General features: G+C 45.3%; 1 long non-coding RNA gene and 1 other non-coding gene across 3 annotated transcripts; both read left to right on the top strand.

Moving 5' to 3' along the window:
- The first annotated feature begins 5,923 nt into the window (after positions 1 to 5,923).
- On the top strand, positions 5,924 to 5,995 carry TRNAC-GCA (transfer RNA cysteine (anticodon GCA)). Its single transcript has one exon. It is a non-coding gene; the product is annotated as a tRNA-Cys (tRNA).
- A 4,531-nt stretch (positions 5,996 to 10,526) lies between these two features.
- LOC138446492 (uncharacterized) lies at positions 10,527 to 21,184 on the top strand. Of its 2 annotated transcripts, none has more exons than XR_011259358.1 (4): positions 10,527 to 10,591; positions 18,056 to 18,151; positions 18,863 to 19,518; positions 19,822 to 21,184. It is a non-coding gene; the product is annotated as an uncharacterized lncRNA (long non-coding RNA). The 2 variants fall into 2 exon arrangements; XR_011259357.1 differs by having other exon boundaries at positions 10,533 to 10,591; positions 18,860 to 19,518.
- Positions 21,185 to 22,147: the final 963 nt, after the last annotated feature.

Below are 22,147 nucleotides of genomic sequence, written 5' to 3'. Positions count from 1 at the left end.
AATTATTATTTATTGTCATTGTTGCTTTATAAATGAGGGAATTAAGGCTTAGGGAGGTGTAACAAGTGACAAGACCGGGATTCTAACCCCGATCTGTCTGACACCAGTACCTGTGCTCTTGACCATCCCACTCCTAAATGATTATTTTTCTGCACCTGCCTGGTTCCAACATCAGTTCATCCTGCAAATATTTGTCAGGGCTTCCCAGGTGGCTCAGTGGTAAAGAATTCGCCTGCCAAGCAGGAGATGCAGGAAACACGAGTTTGATCCTTGGGCAGGGCAGGTCCCCTGGAGAAGGAAATGACACCTCACTCCAGTATTCTTGCCCGGGAAATCCCATGGACAGAGGAGCCTGGTGGGCTACAGTCCGTGGGGTTGCAAAAGAGTCAGACGTGACTTAGCAACTGAGCATGCATGCACACAAATATTTGTCAAGACCCTGAATATTTCTTCTTTTGAATGTTGATTATTCACAATGATCCAGACAAACACCCTTCCCTGATGAAGCTTACAGTCTAGTGGGAGAAAAGAGAAAATGCTTCATAGCTTGATAAATGCTGTGATGAGCTTAGCACAGGATGCTGGGGGCCATATATTTGAGTAGTTTACCGTGTAACCTGGGGGCAGTCAGGATAGACTTCCTAGAGGAGGTGACCAAGTAATCTTACTGGATGAATTACTTACTGGACTAATTCTTACTGGATGAATGGGAATTAGGCAGGCCCAAGGAAGGAGGGAATTAGAGAAGGACATTTCAGACAAAATAAGAAGCCAACACAAGTGACCAGAGGTCCCAGGTGGGAGCTGAGCACTGGGAGAACTCTTATAATTGGAGAGTTTCAGAAAGGGACCCAGGAGTTGGCTCCTATGGGTGCTGACTTTTGTTACCTATGTCTGGCAGGATGCTGGCAACTTCATTCTGAAAGGAACACTGCTTTGCAGAGCAAAAGCTCTGAGAGAGAGAGGAAAGAAAGAAGCCTTCTCTTCCCCCTTGTGGCCTGAAACAGAGGTGTGACTGTTGTCCTGAGCCTCAGCAGAAGCTCTGAGAGGCCTGATAAAGATGCTCTGTGATAAAGCACTAGGTTCGGCCATGGTGGGCCTGGAGGACTGACCCCATGTCATGTGGCTAAGACAGCACAGCGCCCCACGTTACACCCTGGATCAGCCTCAAAGCCAAAGTTTGAAAGGATGAGTCTTGTTTTCCCTATTATTTATTTTTAAAATTTTGGGCCACACCATGGGACTTGTAGGATCTTAATTTCCCAACCAGGGTTTGAACTTGAGCCTCCAGCATTGGAAGGCAGAATCTTGGACCCTCAGGGAAGTCCCTTGTTTTGCTGTTAAACATAAGTGCAGAGAAGAAGGAAACGACTGTGATGGAAGAGAAGGCTCCTTGCTGCGCACTGCTAGCACCTTCCACGAATGGTGAGAACCAACTACATGCTCTTCTCTAACAGGTGAGACCTTGGGAGGCCACCCTTCCCGCTGTTTTCTCCATGGTACTGCCCCCTTAAATGACGCTTACTCCTTGGAAGAAAAGCTATGGGCAACCTAGACAGCATATTAAAAAGCAGAGACATTACTTTGCCAACAAAGGTCTGTCTAGTCAAAGCTCTGGTTTTTCCAGTAGTCATGTATGGATGTGAGAGTTGGACCATAAAGAAAGCTGAGCATCAAAGAATTGATGTTTTTGAACTGTGGTGCTGGAGAAGACTCTTGAGAGTCCCTTGGACAGCAAGGAGATCCAACCAGTCCATCCTAAAGGAGATCAAACCTGAATATTCATTGGAAGGACTGATGTTGAAGCTGAAACTTCAGTACTTTGGCCGCCTGAAGAACTGACTCATTTGAAAAGACCCTGATGCTGGGAAAGACTGAGGGCAGGAGGAGAAGGGGATGACAGAGGATGAGATGGTTGGATGGTATCTCTGACCTGGTGGACATGAGTTTGAGTAAACTCCAGGAGTTGGTGATGGACAGGGAGTCCTGGTGTGCTGCGGTCCATGGGGTCGCAGAGTCGGACATGACTGAGCGACTAAACTGAGCTGCCCCCTAGTGGCTTTCAGTATGACTAGCTGTTACTTGGATGCTTCTTGGGCAAAGCCACTTTGCCAAATTATGAGTAAATCATGAAGAAGGTCATTTACAGGTATGCAGTGTATTCAGTCAACCAGATTTTGCTTCACAGGGTGATTGGGCTATAGCTTAATCAGTTTCTGTCTTCTGTTTACTAGCTGCCTAGTGGGGTCATTTCACTTTGGTGACACTTTTGACCTTTTTGTTAGACATTCCAGAATGAACCCTTTGATTGAGGTTGAATGAATCCCAGGTCAGTGTTCGTTTGTTTTTCCATATTTTTCTGTGTCTCTTAACCAAATCTTCCCTCTCTGGCTCTTTCTCTCCTCATGGAGAATTTCTCCCTCAGTGATTGCTTTTTCTTTAAGTCTTTGTAGCAGCAATGGAAATCTTCCAGTGTTAATGGCAGTGACAAGGGGCCATGTCTTTAAGTCCCAAACAGGGGAATTTGTTATGGCAACTGGCTATGAAATAGGGAGGACTTGGCACCAACTTTTCTATTTGTGACTCATATTTAGAACCTTTTTAAACCACTTTCATAATGTGGTGGTTAAGAACAGTGACTTAGGTTCTGCCGGTTGAGTAATCTTAGACAATTTACTTAACCTCTTCGTGCCTTACTTTCTTCATCTGTAAACTGTCCTGAGACCAGTGCCTGGCCCAGAGTAAGCACTATTGAGTCTGTTTTGGGGAAGGGATGGCGGGCCACACTGCGTGGCATGCAGGATCTCAGTTCTCCGACCAGGGATCAAACGCACGGCTCCTGCAGTGGAAGCACGGAGACTATCGAACCTTTGCTACTGTTCCCTTTTCTGACTACTTCCCGTGGTCCCTCTAACCTTGATCAAATCATCACTTAATTCCCTTGTGTCAGGCTTCCCTGGTGGTCCAGTGGTTAAGAATCTGCCTTGCAATTTAGGGGACACCGGTTCTATCCCTGGTCCGGGATGATCCCACATGCCTCAGAGCATCTAAGCCCATGTGCTACACTACTGGGCCCACGTGCCATAGCTGTGAAGCCCGAGTGCCCCAGAGCCTGTGCTCCACAACAAGAGAAACCACCGCAAAGAAAGAGAAAGAGTAAAGAAACGGAAAGCACCGCCCTTGTGCTTCAACTAGAGAGTAACCCCTGCTCGCCGCAGCTAGAGAAAGCCCCTGCACAGCAACTAACCACGCTACAGGTAGAGAAAAGAGTTGAGAACTTAAACCAATTTTCTAAATACCACTTTAGTTAATAAGATAATTACAATGATAGTTCCTTGTTTTGCAGAAAATATTGACAGTGTGCCATATCTAAAATGAAATTAATTCCGGATGAAGATTTAAATAAAGAGGGAAAAGACAAAGCATTAAGACAACATGTTAATAAATCCAGAAAATCTAGGGAAAACCTTCAAGAAAAAAAAAAAGGATCCAGCACAGCCTAAATTAATTAATTAATTAAATATTTTAAAAAATTCCCTCATGTGGAGGTTCACCCTGTTCATTCTGGAGTGCCGTTCCTCACCATGACTGCCCCTGTTCAAGAAAGCCCACATGAAGTAGGAAAGAGCCTGCTCACACAGGCTCCCAGCTCATCCCTCCTACCCCACAAAACCACGCTCTCACCTTCTCTAGGACCCCCTTCCAAATGCCAGCTGTGGACTTCTCTATTTATATGGTGCCCATTTTCTCCTCCAGTATTAGTTCTGAACCCTCTCAAGTAATCTTGAGTAATTTATGCCAGATAGCTTTATATTAGAATTTGTAACTTACACAACGCTGGAGACCAGTGTCCCATGGTGTGTTATTTTACACTTTCTGTCTTGGAGTCTGCTCCGTTTATTTGTGAATTTCTCCACAGAGTTTGGATAGATGCCTACCTTGGTGTTTTCAGCATCTTCCATAAGCCTGAACAGAAGCCTGACATGACACGGCACACCCATCACTGCCTTCTCTTTGAGAACTGCTCTGTGCAATAATAAAATGCTATTGCTTTTAGTGATTTGTTTGTGACAAAAGGGCCAAAAATTATATCCTGCTGCAGAAAGATCATATTTGCCTTTAAAAACAAAATTCTGTTTCTTTCAGGGGATAATATAATTTGATTTTCTGTTTTCTTCACAGATATTGCATTTTCATCTTTGTTTTTCTGAATTCTAGTACTCTAGTTCTCTCTGTTTTACCATGGAGGAGATGAGATTTTTAAGGCAAAAACTCTCAATGCTTGAGCTCAGTTTTACTTTTATCTTCGTAAGAGTGTAAGGGATAACATGACTTTTCCCGATGTTAGCTCCTCTGCCTGCAGTAGGGACCACAGTAGACTTACCTGGAGGATGTGTCCTAGCGGCTCTGTGGCTGGGAAATGTTAAGGGTAAGTTTACAGCCACGACTATTGGCAACAAGAAGAAATACTGAGCTGTTAAGAAAAAGACATGAATACGGTGGATATGACATCAGAGCAGGTTGCCATAGTGTACATTCCAGGATTGAGTCCCCTGGCCACTGAGTGATTTCAGTTTATATACACTACCTTCCCGTAGTTGGATGGGAAACTGGGAATCTCATATAGGGCCTCCTCAGTAAAAGGGATCCTGTGTTTCCTGCTTGTGAGATCCCAGGCTTCCATGTCTCACCCTCAGCTGGTGGCGGCCCTGAGTACTCCTCGATAGCACTATGTATGAAATAGGTAGAGGCCATCTGGGGGTGCGTCTGCACATCTCCCTCAGGGAACCCTTTGCCCCACCCTGGGCTTGCTTCTCCTGTGGAATCTCTGGCTCCCTAGAGCCCTTTGCTGTTGGGCCTTAACCCTCGTCAACTCTCACTTCTTTCCCTTCTTTCTTGCTGCTTTGGAGAGAAAAGATAAATACATAACATTTGCTTTTGACACCTAATTCCATTTCAAAGCCCTTTGTCTTTGTACTTATCATCTGTATAAACGATTTTAAAATCATTATATTGGATTTTTTTCCCAATAAAATTAAACATGTATAGGACCTGTATGCTGAAACCACAAAATACTGATGAAAGAAAGGATGAAAGATATAAAGAAATGGAGAGACATACCATGTTCATATTTGGAAGACTCAATGTAATAAAGACGTCAGTTCTCCCCACACTGATTTGCAAGTTTAATGCAATTCCTATCAAAATCCCAGCAAAATTTTTTTGGTAGATATAGGCAAGTTTATTTTAAAAGTGATATGGAAGGACAAAAGAATTCGAAGAGCTAAAGCAATTATGAAAAAGAATCAAGTGGAAGGAGTCACTCTACCTAATTTTAAAACTTACTACAAACTATAGTACTCAACTTCAGCCATCCTCTCCACTCGGATGCCACACTAATCATGTCTACAGCCTGGAATTCATTCTCAATTGCTTTCTGGAATCCCCAGTAACTTGCTGGCCGTTTTTACCTTTCACTTGGGGTTGTCTCACCAGACCTCAAATTTAACTTGTTTAAGCCAGCTATACCAACAAGTTCCAGATTTTCCGCCTTCACCCTGTGATGTCATTGTCTCTCTTGCTGTTTCTGTAAGCCTACCATCTGCTTGCTCTCCAATTTGCATTTATTTGTCCCTTATTTTCCTTTCCCTCTGTGGTCATCCTAGTTCCCATTCTTATGGTTTCATTATCAACTCTTTGTAATAGTCCTCAAACTACTCCCCCATCTTATATCTTTTCCCCTCAATGACAACCGCCTCTAAACACCACCACCAGTGTAACTCTCCTAAAACTTCACTCTCACAATGCCATTTGTCTGCTCAAAAAACTTTCAGAGACTTCACTATTGAAAGGAATAAGCCAAACTCCTCAACTTAGAATTCAACCTCCTTTTTATTGAGCCCAATTAATCTTTGTAAGAGCTTCCCTGGTGGCTCAGATGGTAAAGCGTCTGCCTGCAATGCGGGAGACCCAGGTTCGATCCCTGGGTTGGGAAGATCTCCTGGAGAAGGAAATGGCAACGTACTCCAGTATTCCTGCCTGGAGAATCCCACGGACGGAGGAGTCTGGTAGGCTACAGCCCATGGGGTCGCAAAGAGTCAGACTTGACTGAGTGACTTCACTTTCACTTTCTTTCTTCAATCCTTGCAAACTTGATTCCCACTGTTTTAAAAGAAGTGGACCAAGTAGGCTCGAACACTCTCAATGCCTTAATCACCCTGGGGCAAATTCTCACTTGGGTGCCTTTGTTTCTTCAGCTGAAAATGCTTCCCCTGTTGACCTTTCAGTTTTCTCATTCCTGTAGATTCTTGCATATCCCTCACAATTCTTAGTTTCCAAATACTGTCCCTGAACCTGCACAAACGCTGATTTCTCTCTCACTGGCCACACTGCTAACACTGACCAAGTATGCTTTCCCCACTTCATCCAGCACATTACGTCTGCATCCAGCTGTCTACTATAAGGACCCTGAAAACAGGGGTCATGACCTACGTACACACACCAACTCACCTCGCACGGTCCTGCACACAGCCAGGGCTCAGGACACAGCTTTGGCACACTTATGTGTCTTGATGATAAGGCTTTGTAAAAGCTAAGTTGCTATATCATGTTCATTCTTTCTTAACCTTGGGTCTAAGACTACAGACTACGAAGAAACCATGGAAAATTCGATATGAAGTGGTTAACACTCGTGCCAATGAGCTTGTTGCTTTTCTGAAATTATCTGAACACTGTCTCTCAGAAAGTGTCATGGTTCTGCCAGTGGGGTCCATATAAGTCCAGAATGAGAAGTGACATCCAAGCGTTTGCACAGGACTGGCTTTTGCAGACATGAATTCAATAAAGATGCAGGACTTAAAAGCAACACTTCACAGGGAACTCTGCTCAATGTTATGTGGAAGCCTAGATGGGAGGGGATTTGGGGGAGAACGGATACATGTGTATGTGTGGCTGAGTCCCTCTGCTGTCCACCTGAAACTATCATAACATTGTTAATCAGCTATACTCCAATACAAAATTAAAAGGAAAAAAAAAAGACACTTTCAGCAGTCACGAAAACAAGGACTAAGTGGTCAACACTGCTGGTCAAACTCATGTTCACTGAGTCGGTGATGCCATCCAACCAGTGGGCTCTGCGGATGAGCAAAGTCATTTCTTAACACACACAACAGCCTTTACTTGGGAGACAGCTCCTCGGTGATGAGGTTTGGAAACTCCTGCAAGAAATGACACGTGTACCAACCACAAACCCTTCAGAAGGCAGAGTGGGAAAGCCTCTGATCATTAGCCTGCCCTGGCAGGCACTGAGGGTTCATGCAGAGAGCTCGCTCAGAGAAGGGCCAAGGGAAACTTGACTCCCTGGAAGAGAACATGAAAGAATAGCTTCCCTGTTTTGCCTGGCACCCCACCCCAAACACACACATATTATCTAATTTAATCCCCGTTTCAATAAAAGGGGGCAGAGTCTCCAAGAGGGTTCGGAAATGAATTGTCCAGGCTGTACAGCTCCTCAAGAGCAGGGCCACGTGCATGTATGCTGTGTTAAGTTGCTTTGGTCGTGTCTGACTCTGTGCGACCCTATGGACTACAGCCCGCCAGGCTCCTCTGTCCAGGGCTGCTCGGACTCAAGAGTTCTCTCTCGAGGGCTCAGAGTGTTGCACATGCAGCACTTTTCAGAAGAACCTATTCACCCTCCGGGAGAACTGAAGCTGTGCCCGCAGCAGCCTGGGCTGGCTGGCTCTGAGGTGTGAATTTCAGAGACACTAGGGGGCTGCCTGCTGACCCCCTAGACTCTCCCCCCCCAGAACCCTCCCCTCCATTACCAGACACTTGGAATTAAAACCCAAACCAAAGAAACAAGTCTTCCCATTCCTTAACTGGAGATGTTGCAAAATGCAAATACTGTTACAAAAGGTGGAAGCACTGATTTAAATTGGTACTAAAGGGAAAATAGGAAACACAGCCAAAGGGGAAGAGCGTGGGCTTTGGAGTCAGAAGTGAGTTCACACCTGGCTCTACCAGATGTGAGCTGTGTGGCCTTGGGTTTGTTGATTCACCTCTCTAAGCCTCAGATTCCTCATCTACAAAGTAAGAATTACACTACTTACATCTAAGGGCGAGCAGGAAGATTTCACAAGAAGTACACAGAAGTGACCGGTACCGGGCCTGGCACATAATATATGAAGAATCCATGATAAGCATTCTTTATATGACTATCACAACTTCTCAGTATTTTTGAGTTCTGTAAAGTGTAATCATACAGAAGATAGACATAAGTGATTAGCCGACTTCAGTCCCACCATTTGGGAGCTCTGTAACCTCGGGCATATCACTTACCCTTTAAGCCCTTACCGTCAAACCTGATCACTGTGGGCATCGAGTGAAATAACATGCTTTGTAACATAGGAACACCTATGTCTATATGCAGGGAGGGTGGATATTTGAAAGTGAAGGGTAAGCACAGCTATGTTTTGTTTATGGTTATAATCTTATTGACCAGACCACTAATTACAGGTCATAGATTGTTGATGGCAGACTCTCGCCTGAGTTGTAAAGAAATTTTGCCTTAATGCTTTGTCTCTATTAGTGTGTGTATATGTATATAAATTGACATACAAACTGTATAGATGTGTAATAAGAAGTTGAGCGATGGTATCAGTTTGACTATGCATCATGTAAATCCACCAATAGTTTGTCCTTTCCTTTTGAACTTTTTATTTTGTATTGGGGTATGCAGAGAGCTGACTCATTTGAAAAGACCCTGATGCCGGGAAAGATTGAGGGCAGGAGGAGAAGGGGACGACAGAGGATGAGATGGTTGGATGGCATCACCGACACAATGGATATGGGTTTGGGTGGACTCTGGGAGTTGGTGATGCACAGGGAAGCCTGGTGTGCTGCAGTTCATGGGGTCATAAAGAGTCGCACACAACTGAGCAACTGAACTGAACTGATAGCTGATTAACAATATTGTGATAGTTTCAGGTGAACAGTGAAGGGACTCAGTCATACATATACATGTATCCATTCTCCCCCAAACCCCCCACCCATCCAGGCTGCCACATAACACTGAGCAGAGTTCCATGTGCTCCACAGTAGGTCCTTGTTAGTTACCTATTTTAAATACAGCAGTGTGTACATGTCCATCCCAAACTCCCTAACTATCCCTCCCCCCTGGCAACCATGAATTCATTTTCTAAGTCTGTGAGTCTCTTTTTGTTTTGTAAGTAAGTTCATCCGCATCATTTCTTTTTAGACTCCACATACAAGGGATGCCACACCGTATTTCTCCTTCTCTGTCTTGTTTGTCCTTTTCTTTCGAAGCACTTTCTAGCACTGCCCTCGAGGGTCTGGGAATAAGTGCTGCTGTACATGTTGACTCAAAAATACAGCCTGACACTGCAAAGCTGGGCCACCAGAGACACACTCAGATGGAGCCCTGAGGACACAGTCAGCTCTGAAGGCAGCTCGTCCCTGAACAGATCTGAAAAGCCAGGATGGGTATGAACACATTCGTAGACGTGGGCCTCCTGTGAGGCCACCAGAAGCCAAACTCTGAAAAAGCCATTCGAGAGCTTTCCCAGACTGCAGGCAGATGCTGGGGCTCTGGGGGTGGGGGGTCCGGCAACCCAGCCCCTCTTTCAGGATCCTCACAGAGTCTAAAGGAGAAGCACCCTCTCTCTTCTGCCTGCTTCCATCTGCCGTAGCAATGTGCTTAGTGTTCATCAGTTTGCCACAAACCCTTGGGCTGTGTTTTACTAACGGATTCTCTTCCCTCTAGCGAATTTGCTCGTCTGGCCTGGCATTCCTCACAGTTTTACTCCAGAGAAGTGAATAGTCTTTTAGGATGCAAAGAAGTGCAATGGGGGAAAACACAGATTGTTTTATGGAGCGGTCGGCCAAGTGGATACAGTTAGCAGCTATCAGGCCCTTGAAATATGAAAATTAATTAAATTCAATTTGATGAGCGAGAATAATTACTTCAACAAGCTAATTCGATAAATAATCCTTCACATAAGGGAAACAAACATTTCAATTTGGGGGATTATTTGGAGGATGGCTGAAATGCAAAACTATCCAAGCCTTGAAGAGAATGGTATTGATGATAATGAAGTGAGGCCTGAGGGTCAAACCAGCAGGACTCTTGCTTCTGACCACTGGGTGAGTGGGTTCTCACTTTCCACCAACTAAAAGTATTCTGCTCCCCCAGAGTGTATCCCCCTTCCAGTATTTATGTCCCCTTGCTGCTGTAACAAATTACCAGGAACCTGGGGGCTTCAAACTGTTTTCACGTTTGTTCTCTTTCGTGTCCATAGATCAGAAGTCCTATATGGGTCCCACTGGGCTAAAATCAAAGGTGTCGGCAGGGTTGTCTTTCTTTTGGAGATTCTAGGGGAGAATCCACTTCCTTGCCTTTTCCAGCTTCTAGAAGCCACTGACATTCCTGGAGAACGGCCCCCTCCTCCATCTTCCAAGCCAGCAGCTTCCTATTTCTCTCCCTCCAACTTCTGCTTTCAGTTTAGCACACACGCATTTCGCTTACATACATTTGTCAGAACCTACAGGGGTACAGCACCGAGTGAACCCTCAGGTAAGCTGTGAACTGGGGATGGTCATGATGTGTCTATGTAGGTTCATCAGTTGTAACAAGTGTACCATCTGGTGGGAGATGTTGATGGCGGAGGAGGCCTTGGATATCTGGGAAAAGGAAGTATATAGGATATATCTGCGCCTTCTGCTCAGTATTTGCTGTGAACCCTAAAACTGCTTTTAAAAATTAAATCTTGGGACTGAGACAGTCAATTTCTAGGTAGATTGATAAGAAGTCTGGGGTCTCTGAGGAGGAAAGAGGGGTCTGGGGCTCTCGAAGAGAAGACAGGGGTCTGGAATTCTCAAGGAGGAGGAAAGGACAAATATCTTTTTTTACCCTCTACATTCCTTAGTCTTAGTCACAGAAAATGTTTTTTTCTTTAAACCTAATGATTTCACAACAACACAACTCAGCTTAAACTCTGTATAAGGGTTATATAACAACAATGTGTCCTGCTTGAGGACAGTTTCTCCTTCCTGTTGTCTTAAAATGTATATCATGGGAGTGGGTCTGGTTCAGTTCAGTTGAGTTCAGTTGCTCAGTTGTGTCTGACTCTTTGTGACCCCATGGACTGCAGCACACCAGGCCTCCCTGTCCATCACCAACTCCTGGAGTTTACACAAACTCATGTCCATTGAGTCGATGATGCCATCCAACCATCTCATCCTCTGCTGTCCCCTTCTCCTCCTGCCTTCAATCTTTCCCAGCATCAGGGTCTTTTCCAATGAGTCAGTTCTTCGAATCAGGTGACCAAAGTATTGGAGTTTCAGCTTCAGCATCAGTCCTTCCAATGAATATTCAGGGCTGATTTCCTTTAGGATGGACTGGTTGGATCTCCTTAAAGTCTAAGGGAGTCTCAAGTCTTCTCGAACACCACAGTTCAAAAGCATCAATTCTTCGGCACTCAGCTTTCTTTATAGTCCAGCTCTCACATCCATACATGACTTACTGGAAAAACCACAGCCTTGACTAGACAGACCTTTGTTGGCAAAGTAATGTCTCTGCTTTTTTAATATGCTGTCTAGGTTGGTCATAACTGTTCTCCCAAGGAGTAAGCGTCTTTTAATTTCATGGCTGCAATCACCAACTGCAGTGATTTTGGAGCCCCCCAAAAACAGTCTGTCACTACTTCCACTGTTTCCCCATCTATTTGCCAGGAAGTGATAGGACCGGATGCCATGATCTTAATTTTCTGAATGTTGAGCTTTAAGCCAACTTTTTCACTCTCCTCTTTCACTTTCATCAAGAGGCTCTTTAGTTTCTCGCTTTCTGCCATAAGGGTGGTGTCATCTGCATATCTGAGGTTATTGATGTTTCTCCCAGCAATCTTGATTCCAGCTTGTGCTTCTTCCAGCCCAGCGTTTCTCATGATGTACTCTGCATATAAGTTAAATAAGCAGGGTGACAATATACAGCCTTGACGTACTCCTTTCCCTATTTGGAACCAGTCTGTTGTTTATTTTAATAACTAATTTAAAAAGTATATAGCTCCCTTGCTAAGACTAGCGGGTGAGGCACTCTCCGCCCTCTGACGTCTGTATCAGAAGCATTCTCTGTCCCTTTTCACTGTAACGAAGCTTTTCCCACACAGGAGCCCTGAGTGGTCAGGTCTGGTCTCTGGTCCTGAAGCTAAATCTTCTTCGGAGATCATGAATCCAACATTGTTCACCGTAAGCTATCAGAACTTCCCTGGAAGTCCAGAGGTTAAGACTTCATCTTCCAGTGCAAGCGGTGTGGGGAGCTAAGATCGCATCTGCCTCCTGGCCAAAAACAAAAGGAATATTGCAACAAATTTGATGAAGACTTGAAAAATAGTTCACATTAAAAAAAAAAAAACCTTTGAAAAATAAACTAAAATCATGGGAGGTCCCTGGTGGTGCAGTGCTTAGGATTCCACACTTCCACTGCAGGGGGCACAGGTTTGATCCCTGGTCAGGGAACTAAGATCTTGCAAGCCAAATAGCGTCGCTAAAAAACAAAACAAAACTTTTTTTTAAAAAAGTCTTTTAAGAGAAGAATGAGCTGTGTGATGTTTGTGAAAAGATTAGAAGGTACTGCATTAAACCTACCTTATTTCACTTTATATCCTGAGAGCTACACAAATCCCTGCCACTGGTGGGAGCTGAATCTACCGCCACAGGGCCACCAGGGTGTGCTGAAGTTTCATGGAACTCAAGGTCAGCTTCCCTGTCAGCCCAGAGCAGAAGTAGGGAGCCCGAGATGAGCAGTTTTCACCCCCTTGTCAAGCATATCTGAACTGTCCCCCTTCAGGCTCACAACACTGCAAGGGAAATATTAACATCTCCATTTTTAAAATGAGAAGCGTAGGGCTCGGAGAGATTAAGTAACTTGCCAAGCTACAGGTCGGAGGGCCTGGATTCAAACGTAGGTTTGTGTGGGCCCAGAGCTTATGCCAGGCTTCCCCCTCAAGTCACTAGAGAGAAGGCCGTCCTCTGTGGGTGTTCTGAGCTCTGGATGTGGAAAACGGGCAGAAAAATGGACCTGCAAACCAGGAGCGGCCCCAAGGGCGGGGTTCAATGCTGAAGGCTGCCTTTCATATTCGTATAAAAGTCTGGTTGCTACTGGAAGAATTCCCATCCCTTGGAAGATTCCGGGGGTCCCTGCGGGCTCTCGCCTGAAGCGGGAACCTGGGTCTAAGGCCGCCTTAACACCAAGCGGTGCTGGAGCGGAGGCAGGCCGCCAGAGGGCGCTGTGCAGACACGGTGAGCTCACGTCTCAGTCACAGGACCCTGCCCAGTTCAGACGCAACGAGTGCCCAGTCAAGGGTGAAGAGAGGTCACTTTGAACTAAGTTTGTTTCTTTCTCTTGAGAAAAAATAATACACAACATATTTTTCAGAAATCTCTTGAGAGTGAAGTTTGCCTCTTGCAAAATTGCTAAACGTTGTGGGTTTCTTTCTCTTTCATAAGACTTCCTTTTGCCACAATGGATGTCAGCAGATACTGCAGAAAAGTGGGTGGAATAGAGAACGCGAGCATGCCCAATCCCAGATCTGCCTCTTCTTAGAAGTGAGGGTTTTCTCTGAACCTCTTTTGTGTCTTCTGTAAGCTGGAGAGCAAAGGCTTTATCTTACAGGTCTGTTCTGAAGACTAAAGAGCAGGCACAGAAGTAAGTAAACAGTCTCGCTCAGTTTGCAATCATTTTGGTCTTATGACCTCTTTATAGTCTTAAAAAGTTATCGAACACTCAAAGAGCTTTCTTTCTTTCTTTCTTTTCTTTCTTTCTTTTTTTTTTTTTTTGCCGTGCTGTGAGGTTGGCAGGCATCTTAGTTCCCTAACCAGGGATCGAACCCAGGTGCATGGCAGTGAAAACGCTGGATGTAACCACTGGACAGCCACAGAATTTCCTCAAAGACCTTTCCTTTATGTGGGTTCTATCATACTTTGTTGTTGTTCATTTGCTAAGTTGTGTCCGACTCTTTGTGACCCCATGAGCTGCAGCACGCCAGGCTTCTATCATATTTACTACATTAAAAACTAAGATTCACTTTTTAATTAAATTTATCATTAAAATATCTATTTCATTAGGAAAAAATATTAATTTAGCAAGAAAACCTGTAAAACAAATATTAAAAAAAAGAGGAACCCAAAACATGTATCAGTTCAGTTCATTTCAGTCGCTCAGTCGTGTCCGACTGTTTGCGACCCCATGAATTGCAGCACGCCAGGCCTCCCTGTCCATCACCAACTCCTGGAGTTCACTCAGACTCACATCCATCGAGTCAGTGATGCCCTCCAGCCATCTCATCCTCTATCGTCCCCTTCTCCTCCTGCCCCCAATCCCTCTCACCATCAGAGTCTTTTCCAATGAGTCAACTTTTCCCATGAGGTGGCCAAAGTACTAGAGTTTCAGCTTTAGCATCATTCCTTCCAAAGAAATCCCAGGGCTGATCTCTTTCAGAATGGACTGGTTGGATCTCCTTGCAGTCCAGGGGACTCTCAAGAGTCTTCTCCAACATCACAGTTCAAAAGCATCAATTCTTCGGTGCTCAGCTTTCTTCACAGTCCAACCCTCACCTCCATACATGACCACTGGAAAAACCATAGCCTTGACTAGACGGACCTTTGTTGGCAAAGTAATGTCTCTGCTTTTGAATATGCTATCTAGGTTGGTCATAACTTTTCTTCCAAGGAGTAAGCATCTTTTAATTTCATGGCTTCAGTCACCATCTGCAGTGATTTTGGAGCCCCAAAAATAAAGTCTGACACTGTTTCCACTGTTTCCCCATCTATTTCCCATGAAGTGATGGGACCAGATGCCATGATCTTAGTTTTCTGAATGTTCAGCTTTAAGCCAACTTTTTCACTCTCCACTTTCACTTTCATCAAGAGGCTTTTTAGTTCCTCTTCACTTTCTGCCATAAGGGTGATATCATCTGCATATCTGAGGTTATTGGTATTTCTCCCAGCAATCTTGATTCCAGCTTGTGCTTCATCCAGCCCAGCATTTCTCATGATGTACTCTGCATAGAAGTTAAATAAGCAGGGTGACAATATACAGCCTTGACGTACTCCTTTTCCTATTTGGAATCAGTCTGTTGTTCCATGTCCAGTTCTAACTGACCTGACCTGCATACAGATTTCTCAAGAGGCAGGTCAGGTGGTCTGGTATTCCCATCTCTTTCAGAATTTTCCACAGTTTCTCGTGATCCACACAGTCAAAGGCTTTGGTATAGTCAATAAAGCAGAAGTAGATGTTTTTCTGGAACTCTCTTGCTTTTTCCATGATCCAGCAGATGTTGGCAATTTGACCTCTGGTTCCTCTGCCTTTTCAAAAACCAACTTGAACGTCAGGAAGTTTACGGTTCACGTATTGCTGAAGCCTGACTTGGAGAATTTTGAGCATTACTTTACTAGCATGTGAGATGAGTGCAATTGTGCAGTAGTTTGAGCATTCTTTGGCATTGCCTTTCTTTGGGATTGGAATGAAAACTGACCTTTTCCTGTCCTGTGGCCACTGCTGAGTTTTCCAAATTTGCTGGCATATTGAGGGCAGCACTTTCACGGCATCATCTTTCAGGATTTGAAATAGCTCCACTGGAATTCCATCACCTCCACTAGCTTTGTTCGTAGTGATGCTTTCTAAGGCCCACTTGACTTCACATTCCAGGATGTCTGGCTCTAGATGAGTGATCACACCATCATGATTATCTGGGTCATGAAGATCTTTTTTGTACAGTTTTTCTGTGTATTCTTGCCACCTCTTCTTAATATCTTCTGCTTCTGTTAGGTCCAGACCATTTCTGTCCTTTTTTTGAGCCCATCTTCACCTGTATCAATATATATCAATTTAAAAAATATGGATCCATTTTTAAAGTAAGCAGAAATATATATCAATTAGCCCATCACATGCTGACTTACAAGTGTTTTTATGAAAAATAACTATTTTCAAAATAAAAAAATAGAAGAGAGACGTTTTCCATTTTTGCAAATGTCTTTAATGTCTGACGTTCACACATGTGTTGTACATGCAGACTGTTGTGATGTCACATGCCAGCAATCTCTAGAAGAACTTCCGGTAGACTAGTGAAACGATGGGAGTGAAAAATGCAAGCAACACCCCAGTGAGGGCTTGCCAGGCGGTGCTCGTGGTAAAGAACCCGCTTGCCAGTGCAGCAGACAGAAGAGAGGTCGGTGCCATCCCTAGGTCGGGAAGGTCCCCTGGAAAAGGGCATGGCCACCCACTCCAGTATTCTTGCCTGCAGAATCCCATGGACAGAGGAGCCTGGGGGGTATAAGACGCAAACAACCAAAGCGAGTTAGTACGCACACACACATTCTGTGGAAATGGTTTTGATCCAGGTACTCCTGAGTGATAGTGATGACATTGTCCTGTGAACTAAAAAAGGATGCATAACTTGAGAGTTTCAAGCTAAGTCTTGTTTGGGGCAAAATGAGGACTGCAACCTGGGAGATAGCACCTCAGTTCTGAGAGCCTGCTCCAAAGAGGTAGTAGGGAAAGGTCAATATATAAGATTTTGGTGAAAGGGGTGTTCAGTGTAGTCAAGCACTTACTTTACAAGAGCTTTTCTGCCAGTCACGAGGATCTGATGACATCATGCGGGGATTTAGCGTTTTTCTAGATGTGAAGACATGCAAAGGTTGGGATCATGAAATCAGTGCCTGAAAATATTTAACTACCTAAAGACCTGCCCCTCCAGATCCCCTGGTGCACAGAGTGCCTCACTCTGCCCTGAACTCCCTCAGGGGTGTTAAAGGTCAACAGCAGCAGCTCAGGGCTCAGTCTCCGCAGAGGCAGGTGGCAAGTGCCCTTGTTGCTATTGTGCAGTCACCAGCAAATGCTCTCGGCAAGTGCCAATTTGTAGTTGACCTTCCCCAAAAGAGTTCATCCCAATTTGGGGTGACTGCTCCAGCATGTAACACAGGACACTCTGTTCACAGGAGGTAAGCTGGTCCTTGGAGAAAGTGTCTGACGCAAGGGTTAGGAGAGTTTTCACTCAGCATGCAAAGAGCCTGATGAAAAATTAAGTCGTGGATGAAATGTCTCAGATCCTGCACAGTTGGAATAAGCCTGAGTTCAACAGTGCTCCCAGTGAGTGCCAAGATGATATCTATCTTGAACTTACAAAATCCAGAAGTCATAAAAAAGAAAGAAATTCTGCCGTTTGGACCTAGAGAATATTAAGTTTAGTGAAATAAATCAGACAGAAAAGGACAAATGCTAAAAATGAAACTACCATATGACTCAGCAATTCGACTCCTGGGTATATATCTGGAAAAAAAATGAGAACAGTACTGTAATTCCAAAAGATACAAACATCTCAGTGTTTAAAGCAGCACTATTTATAATAGCCAAGACATGGAAGCAATCCAAGGGCCCACTGACAGATGATTGGATTAAAAAGATGTAGTGGGTGTTTATGTATGTGTGTGTGTGTGTGTGTGTGTGTGCTGGAATATTACTCAGCCATAAAAAGAATGAAATACTGCCATTTGGAGCACCATAAATGGGTCTACAGAATATTATGTTTGGTGAAATAAGTCAGACAGTGTTTGCTGTTTATCACTTGTATGTGAAATCTGAAAGATATTAGGTAAATAAACATGCAAACAGGAACAGAGGCACAGATTCAGAAAACAAGCTGGTGGTTGCCGAAAGGAAGAGGCAGGTGAGGAGAGAAAAATCAGAAGCATGGAATTAAGAGATACAGAACCACTACGTATAAAATATTAATAGATGAACAGCAAAGGCACATTTCCAGCACAGTGAACCAACTGTGTGCGCGCATGCTAAGTCGCTTCAGTGTGTCGCTTCTTTGTGACCCTTCTTCAATTTAAAAAAACAAGTCAGAGAGCAACTGGTTAACCAAACATTTAATTCCAGTTAACATAAAATCTGCCTTTCAACGACTTCCAAAATGTTTCATTTCCTTCCTGCTCTGAAGGATGAGATTGATTCACTGTGTTTCCATCTCCTCCCCAGCAGGCATCCCAGCCTGAGAAGTCCTGTGTTAATGAACTTCTGACTCCTGCTGAGACCTCTGTGACTTCCGTGGGCCCGAATCGCGGGTCTGCCCAGGTGGGCATGAGGGTTCCCGGGCTGCCTTCCGCGAAGGCAAACACCAGCCAGTGGAGCCGGGCTTCAGCTGTGGTGTGCCTGGCGGTGTTCTGGGGCTCTGTCAAGGTCCCATTTACCTCGGTTGCCAGATTCCTCTTCCTCCCCTCCTCCCCACCTCCCTCCTCCTCACTCCTGGCCAACCCGTAACAAAACTCCCTCTCCTTGATCCTTGGGACTCTGTTAGTCCTCTCTATAACCCTCATTTCTCACCTAGTGAGGACATGTATCAGGCCCACCTCCTTAATATCCTCCCAGCTCCATTGAAAAACCCCTTGACATAAGCAACCTCATTTTATTTCACCTTTCACACAGGTGGGGTCTGTCTTCCTGACTTGTAGACAGCTACCTTCTCACTGGGTCCTCATACAGCCTTTCCTCTGTTTGCATGATGGGGGTGTGTAGAGGGGACCTCAGCCTGAATCCTCTCCACCAACTTCTGGCTCTCTCCCTGTCCAGCCCCACCTCTCCACTTAAGCCCTTCTCACCCTCACCTCTCTCCTCTGTTTTCGGTAGACTGCCCTTCACATGCTAGGGCCATGCTGGGCTCTTGCATATACAGTGATGCAAAGTGAGTAGCATTTGTACCCATTTTCCAGACCAGAAAAATAAGGCACAAAGGAATTAAGTAACTTGCCCAGGTTATTTTGTCAAAGCTATGTTTTTTTCCAGTAGTCGTGTTTGGATGTGAGAGTTGGACCATAAAGAAGGTTGAATGCTGAAGAATTGATGCTTTCAAATTGTGGTGCTGGAGAAGACTCCTGAGAGTCCCTTGGACAGCAAGGAGATCAAACCAGTTAATCCTAAAGGAAATCTACCCTGAATACTCATTGGAAACACTGATGCTAAAGCTGAAGCTCCAATCCTTTGGCTGCCTGATGCAAAGAACTGACTCCTTGGAAAAGACCCTGATGCTGGGAAAGATTGAGGGCAGGAGGAGAGGGTGATGACAGAGGATGAGATGGTTGGATGGCATCACCGACTCAATGGACAGGAGTTTGAGCAAACTCTAGGAGATGGTGAAGGATAGGGAAGCCTGGCATGATGCAGCCTGTGGGGTCGCAAAGAATCAGACATTGGTTCCTACGGCCATTACCACCGGGACCCGGCTGTGACCCGACGGCTGCCTGACTTTCCATTTCATCACTGATGCCTCTTTTAAGCAGCTCTTTCATTTGGACACTGTCCATCTTCAGTGTGTTTGCCGTGTGCCACCTTTGATAGGTCTCATCTCACACATACCTACCCTCTAAACAAATCTTCCGGCAGACTACAAGTTGATGGAGTCCGTGTGATGTGCCAGGAATTGCCCTGGGACCTGGGAGAGAGTGGTGAGCAGGCCTTCTCGCACAGAGCTTCCAGGCTCTTCCTTTTTGCACTGATCCTGGGGCTCATTCAGGCACTTTTGCTTCATCTGCTGTCTTCTCCCTTTATTCCAGAGGCACTTTTATCTTGGGCACATATGGACAGGACAATGGATTGCCTTGTGCTTTGTCTTTCGCAAACCCCTCCCAGCCTCTCCTCTCTCAAGGCAACGCCTGCCATTGCCAGTTTTGTTCCCGGCCTTTAAGAGGTCAGCTGGCCCTGCGCCCCCTGCTTTTCCTCATCCACCCCTCTGCCCTCTACCATTTCAGGGGAAAGCCACCATTTCGGGGAATCTGGACTTTCTGGAACTTCTCACACAACTCATGGCAGCCCGCCACCCATTGTCTGCAGAAAGCAGGAAGCTGACATGGCCCTAGAGGCTGTGGGGTGATGCTGGTCAAGGTCGGTCTGAGATGAGAGAGCTCCGTGAGGCCAAGGGCAGGCCAGAGGCCCCTGAGAGCAGCACCTAAGTGAGGAAGAGCCAACTCAGGAAACAGGAAACAGGTTAAGTGCCTCATTCATTCATTTAGTGTCTTCATTGTTTCAGGGAATATTCTGGGCCTGGGCTACAAGAAATCTGCCTTTGGGAAATTTATAGTATACTGGGGAAGACAAACCATAAACCAATAAATATATATGAGAGTGTCAGGTGGTAATAAATACAAGGAGAAATAAAGCAGTGTGTGGGGACAGAGCTGACGGACATGAGGGGAGGGTGTGGGTAGTATCGTTTTGGTAGTGTCGTAAGAGAAGAGCCTTTCTCGGGGGGAGGGTTGGCATTTAAGTGAAGTAATACACGAAGAAGGCTGAGCGGCAAAGAATTGATGCATTCGAATTGTGGTGCTGGAGAAGACTCTCGAGAGTCCCTTGGACTGCAAGGAGATCAAACCCTGAATAAAGGAGATCAGTCCTGAATATTCATCGGAAGGACTGATGCTGAAGCTGAAACTCCAATACTTTGGCCACCTGATGTGAAGAACTGACTCGTTGGGAAAGACCTTGATGCTGGGAAGGATTGAGGACGGGAGGAGATGGGGGCCGACAGAGGATGAGATGGTTTGATGGCATCATCAACTGAATGGACATGAGTTTGAGCAAATTCTGGGAGATGGTGAAGGACAGGGAAGCCTGGTGTGCTGCAGTCCATGGGGTCACAAAGAGTCAGACACAGTTTAGCGACTGAACAACAATAAATGAAGTAAGAGAGTGGTCCATGTGAATACCTGATGGAGAGATTCCAGGCAGAGGAAATAGCTGTTGCCAAGTCCCGGAGGTGGGAGCGTGCTTGTTGGGCTCATGTGCAAGGAAGCAGGAGACCAGCATTGCTAGAGGGAGTTAGAGAGAAGAGGGGTCAGGAGTGAGGGTGAGGGAGGGCACGGAGCCAGAGCCCCAAACCTGGAGGGGCTTATGAGTTACAGGAGGCTGTTAGGATTTGAGCCTGGACTTCTGTTCCCAGGTACAGGGCTCTTTACACTGTGCCATGCTGCCTCTGCAAGAAGTTATCATGGGGCTTCCCTGAAGGTCCAGTGATTAGGACACTGCTCTTCCAATGCAGAAGCCATGGGTTCAATCCCTAGTTAGGGAACTAAGATCCCATATGCCTTGTGGTGAGGCCAAAAAAAAAAAAAAAAAGTTGTCATAAGACAGAGTCTGGCTTTGCAGATCAGCAGAAATGATGCTTTGGATTCTCTGTATTTTCTTCCCTTCAGTTTGCTTGCAAACCAACCAACAATTGGAGTGAAAGTTAGGCACAAGATCAAAAATACAAAGAACAAAGCTTTCTAACACCTTTCTTAGTCTTCATAGACTCAATAAACTGCATATCCCAAGCTCTGAGTTCATACAGCCCATGAGGAGAGTGGAATCTGCCATCAAGAAGCATCCAGAACCATTGGGCTGAGGAGGGTCCTGTTGCCTTCGGGGGCTTGGCCTCCAGTTAGCTGTTGCGTTCTCCTATGGATGAACTATGTCAACACCAAAATCCATATGTTCAAGCCCTACTGCCGATATGACTGTACTTGGAGACAGGACCTGAAGGAGGTAATTAAGGTCCTAAGGGTGGACCCTAATCTGATATGACTGGTGTCCTTATAAGAAGAAGAAGAGAGCAGAGCCCCCTTCCCACCCTATTCGCCCCACTCCCTCCCACTCTGTGCAAACAGAAAAGGCCCTGCGAGGACACAGGGAGCAGGCAGTCGTCTGCAAGTCAGGAAGAGAGACCTCACCAGTGTGAAAGGTGAAATAAAATGGGATCACTTATACTAAGGGGCTTTCAGTGGAGCTGGGAGGACATCAAGGTGGGCCTGATGCATGTCCTCACTCGATGGGACTGTGAACTTTTGAACTGGGCCAAGTTGCAAATATTCCAACAACTCTGCAAGAATACCTGCAACTTGCTCCAGTAACAGGCTTCTGCCTAGTGACCGCCTTAGCAACCAAATCTTGTGTAGCCAAGGCAAGCATTCCACGCCAACACCAATAAAAATTTTTTGTAAACAACTTATGCAAGCATTTCCTTTTGTCTTTAAAAACACCCTGACTATCACTGCCTAATGGGATACTCTTTAGGTTTCTAATCAAATCTGTGCACCCTGA

This window comes from Ovis canadensis, chromosome 10 (assembly GCF_042477335.2).
Source record: "Ovis canadensis isolate MfBH-ARS-UI-01 breed Bighorn chromosome 10, ARS-UI_OviCan_v2, whole genome shotgun sequence".
Classification (NCBI taxonomy): domain Eukaryota; kingdom Metazoa; phylum Chordata; class Mammalia; order Artiodactyla; family Bovidae; genus Ovis; species Ovis canadensis.
Note: the sequence above shows the minus strand (reverse complement) of the source record. Positions and strands in the feature narration are given on the sequence as shown.